The sequence below is a fragment of the Chionomys nivalis genome, chromosome 18, assembly GCF_950005125.1.
Source record: "Chionomys nivalis chromosome 18, mChiNiv1.1, whole genome shotgun sequence".
NCBI classification, from domain to species: Eukaryota; Metazoa; Chordata; class Mammalia; order Rodentia; family Cricetidae; genus Chionomys; species Chionomys nivalis.
In genome coordinates this window covers 53,731,000-53,746,720 of record NC_080103.1, presented here as the reverse complement: position 1 = coordinate 53,746,720, position 15,721 = coordinate 53,731,000, and the positions used below count along the sequence as shown (strand labels likewise).

Below are 15,721 nucleotides of genomic sequence, written 5' to 3'. Positions count from 1 at the left end.
CAAACCTGACTCTGGTGACCCTCAGCAATTACTTGCTGTGTGACCGTGCACGAATTACTTAAGCTCTATGCCAGCTTCCAAGTGGAAAAGCAAGCATATTCATAAAAGAAATGAGGTAATTAAATAAATAGTTCAGGGCTTAACATTTAATGTCTTTCCTCTATCTTCCATTTTCAACTGCCAGGAAAACAATCAATATGAGCTATACTAATTAATCATATTAATGCAGAGATTCAGGGGAGCCAATTCTCTATCTGAGCTGCATTTAACTACCGACCGCATGAAGAAATCTGTCCAGCAGATTGCTTTAAATAGAATAAGGCATTGCAAAAGCTATTTGAATTGCCCCCCACCCCTTGGCAAGCTGATGGTGTTTTCTCAATAACAAATCAGGGAAATTCAGTCAGTTCTACTTTGCCTCACACTGGACGAATTAAGTACAGAAGACGGCAATTAGGGCACATTTGTAAATCTTACAAATACCCATTACGACTCTTTTCAAATGCCTTCAGCGTACATGTTTTCAACACGGCTTTAACAACCTGGCTGAAGGGCGGGTTGCAATTATTTCCAGAACAAACAGGCATGAAACTGTGAGAGCAAAGGGGATCCTTCGACTCCAGGACTGCCACTTCTGAGCTACATGAGACTCACAGAAATCCTCAAGGACATGATTTCATATCTGTAAAATGAAGATAATTAAGGAAAAAGAATACACACACAGTTCTATTAGCAGGTACTCAAAGTGTATGAGATCCTTCCCTTCTGTAGGAAAAGGTAGCTGGATCAAAGTGCCTATTCTGACTCAGGTTGCTAAGCGACACCATCTCAGGTGCACACACTGTTGGAGGACAAAAGGACTTTGTATCTGGATGTTAGGCAGGCAGACGGTAGTCAACAAATATCTGGCAGTTTGTTTTGGCTTTGAGAGAAGTACTTTGTGTACCCAGTACCCAGCCTAGGGTTATCTTCATAACTTTTGCAGGTAGGAAGCTCCTGATTGGCTGGGTCTCCAGCATCCTCATCAAATTCCAGGATCCCGTCTCATTCAGCACCGCTGTGCCTCATTTCCTGCGGCACAGAGCTCTCTGCAGAAAGCAAACTCTTGGGTGCATTTGCTTTTAGGTGAGGTTTTCCGTCTGTACCGCCATGACTATGTTTGAGATAGACTTGAAGAAAGAATAATAGCCCAATGACGATCATAAATTGGAATCAATACCCTAATAATGTATTTATACATAATCTGAAAATTGACCTGTGTTTATTTTTTCTGTTTTGAGCAAGAAGATGAGAATAATCTTTAGAGGCCGCTGACTTGTGGGGAAGGGGCAGCTTTGAACTTACGAGACAGGGTTGGTCTAAGAGACTGGGTCATCCAAACAGTTGTTAGGGGCTGGGGTTCAAAGTCACAGCAAATCAGGAAATAAAGAGCTCATCTGTATTTTTTTAAGACTTACTTTATTTTTATCTGGAGTGTGTGTGTGTGTGTGTGTGTGTGTGTGTGTGTGTGTGAACATGTGTATGTGAAGGTTCCCTCCGGGGAGAGGAGGGTATTTCATCCCCTGGGGCTAGAGTCACCGCTGATTATGAGTTGCCTAACTAAGTGCTGGGAACTAAATTATATTCTCAAAATGACAATACTTAGCTATATATAAAAACTTAGTTACTTTAAAAACTACTTATTCCGTCACCCAAACAAATCTGTGTTCACTTATGTACATCCTAGAGCACATTTTCCTGTACATTTTGGTGTGTTTATACAAAGCACAGCATCTTTTTTAAAAACTAACTGTAACTTGGTTTTGTATTTATTTTTTTATTTTCTATTCCCTTACCTGAAACTATATTTTACCACACAAACCAACAGCCCCCAACGAAGCTTACTTCATAAAACCCAGAGGGGAAAATGGGCCTGGGGAGGGAGAAACAGGAAACTCTTTTGACTTGTACAGCCTCTGGGATCTCATTATTGAAGCATTAACAACCATCACACACTTAGTGAGTAAGGCCCTGCTTTATAAAGATTGGATTGCAGCATCTGCCATTGGAAATTTAATGACAACCGATTGCTGAGAAAGCCGCTGGAGGCTCCTGCCTATGTGTGTGAATGCAACCCACTTGTTTCTGGAAAGGTACCTGGTGCAAAACCCTCTGCATCTGGACTTTTGACAGACTCGTTAAAGGAGAAGACTTGGACAAGACAACAACCTCATTACTTCCTCCAGAGGTGAAGCCATCGTTTTCCAGGGTTTATAATTCTAAATCCCTGAGAACTAGCACAGTCTTGTCTGTACAAGACCTCAGAGAACAAGGAAGGACTCCGGGTACAAAGTCAAACCAGTCCTCCTGTTTCCATGGCTGCCAGCCTGGAGCCCGGACTGTTGGACAGGCGTTACCTGCCTGGCCTCTGCCCTGGGCAGTGCCTGTGGCCGTGTGAACAGGTGGCTCTGCAGCCCAGGGAGGTGCTCTCGTGTGAGGGAAGTAAACAAAACTTCTGACCATGACGTAATCTGTCTCTAGGATAGCTGGTTCCTGGAGACCTGGAAAGAAGTTCTGGAAACAGCCAATTTTGGTAGGAACAAAATAATTCCGCTCGACTGGCAGAATAACAACAACAATAGCAAAACACTTAACATGGTGATTCATTCAGAGCGGCCCGGGGCTGAAGACCGTCTGTGCACAGGGGTTTAACCGGAGCTTCCTAGTGACTCAGATTGACACTTCTTTGAGGGGGAGGTCTGGGAACCAGGGACAAGCTGGTCCATGCTGTATGCCCTGCGGGGGCTTTTCCCCATACCCAAGAAGTCTGGCCTGTAGCTGACTCTCAGCCCCCTCCTGATCCAAGTGGGCAAGAAGGCCTGAGTTCTTTTGGGTCAGAGCTCAAAAAAAAAAAAAAAAAAAAGACTCACCAAGCAGGACTGACTGTTCCTGGGGGGGTGGATAGAATCACTCACTCTGCAGGTATGTACAAATGAATGTAATTCGGGAGAAACAGAAGCCGGGCACACTGACAGCCGCAGAGAGGTGACAAACGACATGACAAAGCAAAACTCTACAGCGCTGCTGTCTGGAGCCATTTAGCGTTGGCCCGCGGCCCTGTGCACCCCAGACACTCCGAAGGGCACGGCTGGATTATCCCCCTCTGCACGATGATTGGTGTCCAAAGTGAATCATCAAGAAAAGGTCAAACTGTGTTCAGAACATTTTGTTTAAGAAAGGCAAAGTACTACATAAAGCATCTTAGAGAAACTACTTTCCAAAATGAAAATTTTAGGTTGGCAAATTTAGGTGGCATTGTGCTGGCTTTAAACATTATTTTTACTTAAAATATGGGATGTATGTCAAGTTACAATATTAAAAATCCCATCTAAAGAGAATTGTTTTATTTTCCCTATATTCTTTCTGATATACAAGCATATACTCACACATAAATTATGCATATATAGATATGTGTGTGTGTTGTTTTAAAGATCTGCTGCTTTTCATTTTATGCGTGTGTTATGTGTGTATACACACGCATGCCTGCATGTATGTCTGTACACCACGCACATGAGTTGGATTCACTGGAACGGGGGTTACAGTTGGCTGTGAGCTGTCATGTGGGTGCTGAGAACTGGAGCAGAGGCCTCTGCAAGAACATCAAGTACTCTTAACCAATGAGTCACCTAACACCAAAGCGTGTGTGTTTTCAGCATTATGATCAAATGTCCCCACCAGTTACACTTAATGCTGCTGTTTCTTCCTGTGTCTCCTATGACGACGTGATAGGATTACCTCTCCTTCACTGCTCCAGCGGCTCCCTCGGCATGAGATCTGCTCCCCACCACACAAAGGGGCTGAAATCTTTCCTGTTCTGACCTTACAGCCTGAGTTCCACAGTGCCTCACCGCCTCCCAGCGCTAGCCTATGCCTCTTTGACTTTTTACAGCCTCACCCAGGCAATGCTGTCTTGTGGTCACCAACACAGTGTATCTTCTGTTAACATCCAGAGCCTCGGTTATATCTTTTGCTCATCACACTCAACTGCAGCGCCCTTGAGTCGTTCTTATCTCCCTTCCCCCTCTCTCTTATATTGTTTCTTTCAAGCTTTTCTTTCTTCCATCTTAGCCCAGGAAAAGTGTTGCGTTCTGGATCTCCCCTCAGTTGAAATGAGATTGCTCTGATGGCCACCCTATCTGTACTTCTGGCAAGTTCTCACTCATGTGAGTGTGCACAAGGGCACATGTAAATGTGTGTAGCCCAATAAATAGCTCTGCCTAGATGGTACTCAAAATGCAGCGTACACACACCTCATTCTGACCAACGAACCTGTACCCCTTGATTTTCCCTGTCTTGGGGAAATCCAATACGTCCAATAATGTACCTTAGGAGAAATGAAGACCTTTTCATTGTCCTCATTCATTCATTCATTCATTTCTGTAAGCACCATTACCTCTCCATTCTCCGATCCTATTTCTCTATGTTACTTTACACGACCTTTGCATGGAGAACTGTTACCTCTGCTACCCTTCACTCCTAAACAACTTGCCTTTTGCCTCTGCTCCTTGACCCCTCTCAGGCATTTGGACTCCCAGTGTGCTTCCCAATCACAGTCTGGGAACTCTAGATTTACACAGACCCAAAATCCAGGTCATGAGACTCTACTCCTATGATGTCCAATGACCACTTTGTACCCCATCCCAATACATAAAAAGAGAAATGATTTTCTCCTGACTGAAGACACACCCTTACATATTTCTCAGCCCTGAGTAATTATTATTTCCTCAGAACTATTAATTCCTTGGTTGGCCTCCACTCCATGCTCTAAATAGTTTTAAGGTGTCTTCCCACTTACTGCTGTCTAGGTCCCCCATGGGGATTGTATATTCTGCCTTTCCTGTTGATTCTAGTTCACATTTTACTGGCTTGCCATCTACTCATTGATTTTGTAGAGTAGAACAGATAGTGAACATAAAAATGCCAAAGATTCTAGACATCACCTTCTATAAAAGACGAGTCTTCATTCCCTCTCTTAAGTAGAGCGGTTGAGGGGTTGGACATGCCAATGACACAAGACACTGGGGACAGTTTGGGTTAGATCTTGTAGCTTTCCTAGAGCTGCTCTACCTCTGGTAGTCTCCTGCTCCTGGGACATGGTCCTTCAGAGCCTCTGCTTATGTCCACAAGAGCATCCATCTCTCCCATCCTAAAAAGCTTCAAGACATCCAACACTGGCTTTCCGAAGTTCCAAGCCAGCACCTGAGCCTCCAGCACCCATAACTTCAGCACCTGGGAAATTTCTTAAAGAAGACTGGAGATCAGGCCTCTAGAGACCCTGCTGCCTCCGCATTCCAGTGCTGTGGAAAACTGGTGTCATGCTCCTTTAGAAGCCTTTGACCTAGCTCTGCAGCATCCTGTGTAGAATCTGAATTCCGCAAATGTAGATGAGGAAATCCGCTTCTGTATTTTGCTCCTCTCCTTCCTGTCCATAACAGCATCCCCTTTTAACTTCCAGGAAGTGAATTGGTTTTCCTTTGCCCCATGAGATTCTCTATCCAGAAAATCCTCCAGCATCACTCAAGTTGGCAAAGAGCCTGATAAGACAGATATGAGTTCATCTTGGAAGGGCTTCCTCTTTCTGGAAATTTAGTTGACCTAACCTCTCTACTGCCACAGAAACTCAATACTTTTAAAACATAATTTTTGTTATTTCATTGGGCTAGCTCATTCATTGCACTAGATATCCTATGGTCAACTACATCTCATCTGGAGGAGCAAGTGCTGTCTTTCCACTCTTACAGATCCCTGTTATGGGACTTCAGAGATGGCTTCACAGCTAAGAGAACTACTGTTGTCATGCAGGACCTGGCTTTGGTTCCCAGCACCCCCCCTTGGCAGTTCACACCCATCTGTACCTTCAGTTCTAGTAGATCCCATGCCCTCTTCTGGCCACCTTGAGCATTACAATACTACACATGATGTACATACATACGTGCAGGCAAACATTCATACACATAAAAAATACATATCTTTTTAAAATCCCTCTTCAATGTTCTCTATTTTGTACATAGTGTAAAATAATATGTGAAACTTTAAAAAAAATCATTTTTGAATGAGACAGTAATATTTGACATGAGTTTAAATTGTAATGAATGCAAAATATCTTCAAGAAAAATGTGGTCTATAATCATATTTATTTAATGCTTACAATACTCCTCCATAGGAGTTACAATGACCAGGAAGGAAAAGCCAGTGACGTGTACTGAAGTCCTTACAATGCTAAGTGTCTTGCTCTACAGTGAACACGTTATACTTATGAAATCATTTCATGGCTGTGATGAGCTGGAGGATAAAGACTGAGAAAGGGTGATGGAATGGCCTAAATGTTCATAACTGACATGTAGGAAGGCTCTATTCAGTTGCTGGGTCTTGCTTCTCATATGGGCTTTTTTTCAATGTACGTCAGCTTTGGGCTATTCTGAGAACAGTTTTCCTGGACCAGATATCCCTTCCTCAGCATAAGCCTTCCGCGTTTCCCAAGGATGATATAGACATGCTCCAAAGTAGGTCAGCCTACTTGACAGATGCTGTTTTAGCTTTCTCATATGACATTCTTACTGCCTGGGTCTCAGATCTGAACAGCGACAATTTGTAAGATAATCAGGATCAGCAGTGTATCTGCGGCAACAGTAACAGCGGAGCCTCACGGGACTTAAACATCTTGCTTTGGCTTCATTAGCACGTCAGCTGAAGCTCTGAGTTCACTGTTCAGAGATTTAAACACACTCTGTAATGGAAGAATATACACTAGCAGTCAAACCTGGCCCATTGCTGTCCTTTGATTTTCTTGTTGCTGCTTTTAAATTAAAGCCCCTACTGTCGCATGTTAAATTATTTGCTGTCATTTAGAAACAAACAGAGATGGAGGAGGGAAAAGCCAGCCATTTCACAGATTTAGCGGTGGAGATGGAGGATTTCTTGGTGCTAAACTAGATTCCATTTCCTCTGAGCGTGTTCATGCAGGATCTAATGGTGGAGCAGGGCTGAGTGCTTTGGCGGGGCATCTCATCAGAGATATTATTGGATACGGATGAGAGTATCTTAGATTTTCTTGAGGCATCATCACTAATTCTTTCTTCATGAAAATGTGCTTGTGCAATAAATGACATAAATTTCTCTTCATAAAATAAGAGTTTTAGGAAGCGACGTTTTATAAAATCCTTTAGTATTTCTGCCTGAGAGCTATTATTATTCCCAGTGAGAGGAGCAATTATTCTAAAAGCATAATACTTGGAAAAGGAATTATCTTCATTTTTGTGCCTCCTATATTTTTGGTTTATATCTAGATATATGCACATATACGCTTGTTACGTAGATAGAAACATATCTTATTTTTTTGAGACAGGGTTTTTCTGTGTAACAGCCCTAGCCCAGCTAAACATGTCTATGTAGCTGTATGTGTACATGTGTATACATATATTCACATGGTGCACACACACACACTGTGCAAGGATAGCCTATATTTATTTACGAGCCAAGCTAGGTCCCTTATATAAATTGCTATGCAGATATTTCCTGGCTTGATTTTCACATTCATTGTGTCTCTTCCTCTTTATAAAAATAAGGAGTGTAGGAAGAACTGAGCAGAACATACAGTAAAAATGTTTTCTTCAGAATCAAAGTAGAATCCAGGTAAGAGTAGGGCCTCTTCTCCCATTTCCACCCAGACACCCACGGCCCTTTCCTCTGCGTCTGAAAACACCGTGTCCCCATTTCGAGCTCCTTGAACCAATTCAAACAAAAGGTCATCACAGACAACAATCCAGTCTGGCTGTTTTCCCTTACTGTATTGACCAGCTGGGTTTTTGCTTGTTTGTTTTTGTTTTTTTTTGTTGTTGTTGTTGTTGTTGTTTCGTTTAATAGCAATCGAGTCTTTGTTTCTGTGTCAGAAGGGTACTGCCTAAATCCTGACCTACGCTGAGCGCCAGCCTCCATGACCACTTTTAACACTATGATTAAAACACGCCCCACCCCCTCCCTTCATTAAAAAGCAACAGGACAGATTGGCAGAAACAACAAAAAGACAGCCACGGACCCCTTCCTACGGAAACATATTTCAATTATACTGGAAAAAATAGCAGCCACGAGGGGAAAAAAATGCATCGATCTTTTCATTATTTTTTTCTCCTTGTTGCTAGGATGTAGTCATTATTAAAGGAGACTTGTTGCCTAGGTGAAATCAACACAGAGTAAAGGAATGGTGCGCCCCCTGCTGCCCGAGATGCACAGGCTGTTGGATTAGATTGCGGGGCGGTTTTTCCTATTTTTTTTTTCTTGTTTTTGTTTTGCCTTCTCCACCCCCACTCCCCAGTTTAAAACAAAAGAGGCAATTAGACATCTTTCTCAAGGGGCTTTAGATTTCATCTACAAATTTATATTGCAAGGATGTCAGAAATGCTTATGAAAAGATTCTGGGGGGTGTATTTTTGTTTGTTTGCTTTGGGTTTTGTTCCCCCCCCCCCTTTCCATATAATGAGACGCTCAGCAAATCTGCCAGGGCCCAGGTCTCCTGCTGCTTTCCTTCTTTACCTCTTGGTTTTGAACTTGTGCTGAGCCTGGCATTGAAAACAGCTCTTGACTTGCTAATTTTCATTTTTGGTCATCTGAACTTATGGAAAAATTTCAAGACTTATAAAAAGCACTTGTATTAATAAAGAGTAACTTTTGATGATCAGTTATTAGTCACAATAAAAGAGAGAATTCCATAGAAATGTTGGTGTCTTTCACCTTGGGGTAATGGGACATTTCTAGCATTAAAACCAAGAAGGGGCAGAGGAGAACCGGTCAGAGTGAAGATATACAAGCGAACACAACTGAGTACAATTCATGCAAGCAGCTTGTACCTGACTGAGCCCAGCTCAGCTGCCAGGTTGAAGAATTATTAATATATTAACCAGCACATCAGAGGGCATGGATTTAATCAACCAAAGAAAGAATGTGAAGGGGGCTGAGAAACAGGGACATTTGGGGTACATGACCAAGGCTGTTTAACAGTATGTTAATGGGGAGTGAGACAGAGCATCCAAAGAAAAATTATCAGAAGACAAGGAAATTTTACAGGAAAAGTGGTCAGTGTCGAAGACAAGAAGAAGTCAAGAAAGATGAGAACTGATGACTCCAGGAAAATTTCAGTACAGTGATGAAGGAGAAATCCAACTGCCGTGGGAGTTTAAATGATAACACGAAAGTAAAAATAATACAGGGAAAAAAGCAACAAACACTATAAAAAAATATTATAGTGATGTGCAGAAAGCAGCAGAACAGCTCTCAGGAAGAAGGGACAGAAGTTCCATCTCCTAAGATCCCCAGCCTGGAGACTGCTGGTTAATAAGGGAGCGCCAATGAAGAGAGAGACATGAAGGAGCCCCAGAGACTGTGGCGAGAAAGAAACATCAAGCGACCAAGCGAATAGTTATATCCTCAGCAGTTGAAATTCCTGAGCACATTTCAGAAACTTAAAACAAAAGTAAAGTAATAAAGGTAAATAGAAAGAAAAATAAAGCAAAAAATTAGGGTGAAAAAAAATACAGGTAAGTCTAGACAGCTCATGCACTTTTCACTGTGCCCCAGGGACGTGACCACGGCCTCTGAAGGGACCCCAGCCAGCTCGATGTGGTAGGCGTGGCTCTGGCTCTGCCCTTCTCTCCCACCCTCTGCATTGCTAAAACTCATTAGACTGTATTCCTAAAGCTAGCCACCAAGGTCTGGCCCCTTGTTTGTCCACTTCTCCTGAGGCCGACTGCCAAGGTCCAGCTATCAAAGTATTGAATCCAGCGATCAAGAGCCCCTTTGACTCACCTAATTAACATGCCCAATTAAAACTAAACACCTCATCCTAACACCGGGTTTCCCCTTTTATTTTTATAAACTGTCATTTTCCTGCGGGCCACATCTGTCTCCTTTCTACTCACAGCCAGTCCTTTGTCTTACGCCAGGACAAATACCTCTTCCCCCTCCATCTTATTCCCTTCCCCTTCCCTCTGGTCCTCTACCTCCTGTCTTTGTCTCTTATTCCCTGCCCGCTGTCTGTTTGAGGAAAATGACCCTTCTTTGTGCTGAGAACTTGGTCTTGGGAGTCCTGGACCAGTACCAACCAATCTCTCACAGCCTCCTCAATGGGTGCAGTCTAGTCTGATGACCGAAAACCTAGTTTCTCACTTCAAAACATGAAGGATCCCTTCAATTATGCCCTCCCTCTTCCTCCACTGCCCAGTGTAGGGCTTTGTTTATAAGTCTGAGCCTAATCTAAAGTAAGCCTCCTTGGTTACATTCCATCTGCCCTACGTTTACAGAGATGTTCCTCTACACTTTGAACATTCCTTTTTGAGTTAAACAAACAAACTTGGCTAACTGTAGGCTGAAAATAAATGTCAGAGAACTTTGAGAATGGGAGGGAAAGGTAAATGAAATAGACTCAACTTCCTTCTATACATGCAATGAGAATAAAGTCATACTCAAATCGAATGTCAAAACTGAAGCAATGAGTTAGGATTCTTCGGTTTATGTTATAGCACCTAAGGCCAGCAGCTGTAAAGTGTTTGGAAGAAAAGCAGAAACTAAAGATAATTCACTAGACCGTGCTAACTCTTCTCCTTCCTATAGGAGCATGCACAAAGGAAGCCCTGGGACCACTGAAGACATTCCTTAGCTCAGGCCACTGCTAGACCTCTGGGAGGTGGGCGGTTGTTCTCCCAAGCTCCCTCCAATGGGATATCTTCAGCACCACCTCAGGCCTTCAACCTTGAGTTAGGATGTGTTTGTGGAAGCATTCTGTTAGGGAGCTCTGCAAGTCTAAAAATACACCAAGCCCCTTACCAACGGCATGCATAGCAACAGCCTGCTTGTCAGCTCCTGGAGAAATACTGTTAAACTCTTCCAGGCGTTGGTTACAAAAATAAGAGGCATTCAGTGTGATTGCAACGCGTTGCCCTCAATGTCATCCTAGGAAAATCCCAATAGTGCAGTGCGACTTAAGGCTTTTCTGCAGAATAGGACAGGCATAAAAGCTGGGTTTCTATAGATGAAAAAAAAGAGAGAAAATAATGATTTTTTTTCATATCCAAAGCTCTTCCTGATTGAAATCTTGTGACCCTAGGTTGACACTCAAGGAGGGTCTTCCCTTTCAGCAAACAATTGCTAAATGTTGTAAATCTCTTTCTATAGAATTCACATCTTTGTGAAATACCATTTTCTTCGGGATAATTAATCACAAGGAGGTTTTATTTAGGAAATAAGATCAGATGTGGAAATAGAAAAAGCAAACATGAGTCTAATTAATATTTTCTATTGATTGAAAATGACAGACCTGTTTAATGTTGAAAAATATTTCCTGCAGGCCCCACCATATGTACTACATGATAAATCATTATTAATTGGAAAAATTAATCATAACAAATATCCCTATATATTAACCTTATATTTTAACCTTATAAGGGCATGCGTATTCCAAAATAGATAATGAGGTAAGGTAATTATGAAGAAAAACCACACCTTCTAGCCAACAACTTTATTTTCTCTCTTTTCCATTCTATTCTTAACACAATAACCTATTTAAAAATTCCAGAAATTTTCAGGCTTTTGGTGAAATCTATACAATATTTAAAAATCAAACGTTGTGGGCTGGAGAGACGGCTCTATGAGTGAAGTCTCCACCTAAGTAGGAGGACTGAGCTCTGATCTCAGCCCACATAAACGCCAGGTGAAAATGGTGGTCTCCCTGCAACCCCAGCACTCAGGTAGCAGAGACAGGTGATTAGCCTGGGCAAGCTGTACTTAGTCAAGTTGAACTTGCAAATTGGCAAGTTCTGGGTGAGAGATTTGACTCAGTGAAATAAAATGAAAGGAAGTCAAGGAAGACACCCGACTTCAACCTCTGGCCTCACATGTGGACACACAAACATGCCTTACACATGGAAAATTAAAACAGAACCCTTGAAAATACAGAGTCTCGAAGATGCTGTGTGGCCTGATTCCCGGTGACTCTGCTCCAACTAAGCTGACCTTCTTGTTGCTCCAGGAATCCTGGCACCTACTTCTTCTTCACCATCACTGAGACACTCGACCTGCTCAGGTAGGCCTTCTGCCACATTGCCCAGCACTGTCTGATAATTTCTCACTCTGAAGACCCCAGCCCGCTTCTCTCTCTCTATCTCTGTCTCTCTGTCTCTCTGTCTCTCTCTCTCTCTCCTCTCTCCCTCCCTTCCCCTCTCTCTCCCCGCCCCCATTCTTAGCATTTTCTGCTATCTGATGTAACCTGCATTTTCCTTCCATGTCTATCTTGTATGACCCGCCACACAAGAAAATAAGTGTCACGAGGATGGAAATGCTTGTTTTGAACCCTGAAGTATCTGGTTTTAGCCCCTAAAAGAATGCTTGGCAGTCAGGCCACCAGGAATCCAAGGTCCTGACTGGACTACAGAATGAGAACCTGCCTCAACAAACCAAAACAAAAGAGTTCCTGGTAGCCATGCATGGTGGAGCATGCCTTTAATCCCAATGCTCTGGAGACAGAGGCAGGGGGATAAAGTGACGAAACCCAGCATGTGTAGCAAGACCTTGTCTCAAAAGCACATTAGCTCAGTATGGTGATGGACACACGTGTTGTACAGGAAGCTCAAGGCCAGCCTTGACTAGCGACCTAGTAAGACTGCATCTCAAAACAAACCAAAAACAAAGCTTTGTACCCAACAGAAGAACAGAGGTGACTGTTGAGCGAATTAAATGAAGCCAATTAGCAGCGATTTGGTGAAACAAGAACAGGAAAAAGTTGAAAACTGCAACTTAAATTTATCCGCCACGGTTGCTTCTTGACAACAGATATGGCATTCTAGACTCAATCCTAAAGTCTAATCCAAGATCCTGGGTGGCCCAAGGACCTGCATTTCCACAAATTGGTTCTGGGAAAAGGCAACATTCTTAGATGTAAATCTAAGCAGAACTCTTCCCACACATTGATTGCCGCCTGCTTTTCAATTATTCCCCATTTTAAAAATAATCTCATGGAGACTGGGTATGTATTAAAGTTTAATTGAAGGGCTGGCAAGATGGCTAAACTGAAAAAAAGTTCCTGCTCGCCAGCCTGACAAACTGAGTTCAACCCACAGAACACACGGTGAAAGGCAGAATGGAGCTGACAGCTGTCCTCTGGCCTCCGCACAGCCACAGTGGCATGCGCATGTCCATACACATACAGCAAATAAAGGCAAAGAATAATTTAATATATTTCATTTTATTTTCATTTTATGTGTTTTGCCTGCATCTGTGTCTGCGTACCACCTGTGTACGGTGTCCACAGAGGTCAGAAGAGAACGTCAGACCCCATGCAGGATGTCAAACTCAAATCCTCTTGAAGAGCAGCCAGTGCTCTTAAGTTCTGTGCTATCTCCCCAGCCACAAAGTAAAATTTGTTAAATAGGAAATGGGAATATTTTCAAAGCCATCACCATGGGCACGTGACAGTATTTTACAGTGGAGGACAGAAAATTAGTGAGTTCAACTCCATGTATAGCACAGATGAGTAGGAGGAAGTGGAGCAAGGGTCAGGGAATGGAAAATTACTGAGAGGAAAGATGGGGAAGTTGGATAAATTCCAACTAAACCAACTATGCTTACGATAGGCCAAGGTGATCAGATACTGCCAGGGCGTATGGGGAACTCGATGAAATGTCGAGGCTTGGTAGATGACAGAGATGAGGGTTCTTGCAAAATGTCCCCAGAGTTGTGTGTTAGTCCAGAACACACAAGGAAGTACACAGATGAGCCTAGCAGATGCTGAGGTGTACAGAACTAAAGCTTGGCCCAGCAGAATCTTTGCCGCCCTGTTTGCCAGATCGATGTTGGCATGTGTTTGAGTCTGATGAACAGCAGACCGACAGCAGATTTGCAGATAACTGTGATCAGAACATGTGTTGATGTGGAAAGCAAGACCTTTGCTCTTCAACTGAAAACTGTGTCACCACAAAAGCCACTGAAACCAGATATAACTGATATAATATATATATATATATATATATATATATATATATATATATATGCTCTTGACAAAAACAATAAAAGCAAGTGCTTGTGAAGACACCTGACACCTTCTATTTTGACATGTAAGTTTCTAAACTTCAGGGACTGAGCCACTGAACACATCTTGATGGTTATTTTGATCCACGTTGAGTGTCCTAGACTTTGTTTTATGTTGCTTCTCTCTGTGACACAGGTGATCCATGAATGTTTGACTCACATGTTGTTTATTAACTGTAAGACTAATTTTATGTGGTAGGCTGCCAAACTTACACCAACAGTTCCCTAGCCAGAAATAATATTTAATAAGAGTTACCCCAAAAGTTCGTGCCCATTTATTTTTCTGGGTCAGAATTTTTGAAAGATTTAGGAAAGATATTTAGAAGATTTTGTAAAGGCAGACACTTATTGGAAGTAAGTCCTATTTAGAATCCTGGTATTTAAGTGAATAAAATAAAACCATGCCTGTTGAAGTGGGAGCAGAGGCTCTGAGTCCCTGTCTCATCCTCCAGCCGCTGGAGGATCCCATAAATACCTTTGTCCAGCCTTGAACTCTGTGAGAAGTGAAATGGATCCAGTCTGAGAGGTTCTCAAATTCACTGCTGAGGCAAGCTAAGACATCAGGAAGAGGTGCCTATTTGAGCAGGGATGTGGGTCCTTGTAAAATTAATTCTCTGAAAATTCTAAATCAAATTTCCTCAGATTTCTTTATTTTGAAGGGTGGTTAAATTTGCTCCGGGGGTAACGAAAGGCCTATGTTACATATGTTCCTGCTTGGAACGGAAACCAAAGGATGAACTTCGGGGCTAGGTTTCAAAGCCAAGTTCCACCATTTATTGTGTCATTATGCAAAATATCCAACCTCCTGATGCTTTGCCTCCTCATTTGTAAAAAGGAGATGAGGAGAGCAATGAAATCTGCCTTGGAGACTGTCCAGATGAATAAGAAATAAAGAGTATAAAGCAATGCTCTGTATGGTTATGGAGAGCCATGGAAAATTATTTAGCCTTCAGTGGAATGAACTTACTGAACCCTGAAAATTGTATTATTTTGTATTGTGAAACATTGGAACTACTTCTTTTTTTATTTTATTTTATTTGCGCAGGGGCCTTGCTAATCTTCTCTGTATCGTTCCAATTGTAGTACATGTGCTGCCGAATGTGGTTATATACAAGGGCAGGGTTCCACTTCTGCGTCTGAACTCACACAAGGTAAAACCAGGCAGTCTTTCCCTCTGAAAAGAACATTTGACAACACTAGTCTCCATATAGCTTCTACTAATAATTCAATGCTGGTGCCTAAATTAAATCTACTGTTGCCTTCAGGCAAGGAGTATTCTAGCCACCAAACTGCCCTGAAATATAAAGAGAAGAAACAGCAAGACCAAAAACACAAATACAGGGAAATATCAAAAATATTCATAAATCAGTGAAAATGAGTGTGGCAAAGCCTAGCATTGGAGTAATGAATACAGATCAACATGGGACAAACAAGGTAATCCCTTGCCTTTGGGAAACACCTTAGGGGGGCTCTTGCAGTCTCCAAAGTCAAATTTGGTCCAATCATTCCCTGTCAGCATTGGGAAAACCCATCCACAGAACAATTAAAAGACTTTATGCCTGTTCTGAAAAATCATGCTGCTTTGGATGACAGAACAGCTTCAGAAAAAAAA

The 15,721-nt window shown here is 42.3% G+C and overlaps 1 non-coding gene across 1 annotated transcript; it reads right to left on the bottom strand.

Moving 5' to 3' along the window:
- Nucleotides 1-15,109: 15,109 nt before the first annotated feature.
- LOC130890301 (U6 spliceosomal RNA) lies at nucleotides 15,110-15,221 on the bottom strand. The gene has a single exon (XR_009058736.1). It is a non-coding gene; the product is annotated as a U6 spliceosomal RNA (small nuclear RNA).
- Nucleotides 15,222-15,721: the final 500 nt, after the last annotated feature.